Source organism: Arachis duranensis, chromosome 10 (assembly GCF_000817695.3).
Source record: "Arachis duranensis cultivar V14167 chromosome 10, aradu.V14167.gnm2.J7QH, whole genome shotgun sequence".
Classification (NCBI taxonomy): Eukaryota; Viridiplantae; Streptophyta; class Magnoliopsida; order Fabales; family Fabaceae; genus Arachis; species Arachis duranensis.
Window position 1 is genome coordinate 13,770,403 of NC_029781.3, and position 585 is coordinate 13,770,987.

A 585-nucleotide genomic window follows, 5' to 3' on the forward strand; every position below is an offset into this window, starting at 1 on the left:
AGATGCCATTTTGGGCGTTAAACGCCAGAATGGGCACCATTCTGGGCGTTTAACGCCAGGTGTGCAGCATCCTGGGCGTTTAACAAAACGCCCAGTGATATAGGGAATTCTGGCGTTTAACGCCAGCCAGGGCACCTGGCTGGGCGTTAAACGCCCACAATGGGCAACAAATGGGCGTTAAACGCCAGAATGGATGCCATTCTGGGCGTTTAACGCCAGAAAGGTGGGGGACCAAGATTTTGCTTTCCGATCAAATTTTTTTCAAACTTTCTTTTTTTGACCCATACTTTTCTACATAAACACATTTCAACCTTTCATCATTCACCTTCAAATCTTCAAAAATCAAAAGAACACATCTCTACCTTTCATCATTCACTTTCAAATCTTCAAAAATCAAAATCATTCTTCAAATCTCTCTCAAATCAATCCCAAATCTTATTCAAAAACTCACCCCTCTCTCAAATTCTCTCCATGTCTTCTCAAATCTCCTTTCAATTTTTTTTCAAAATCTCCTTCCCCCCTTATAAAAACACGTTTGGCCTCCTCATTCCCCCACACCATTCGAATTTGCTCTTCTCCTCTCTC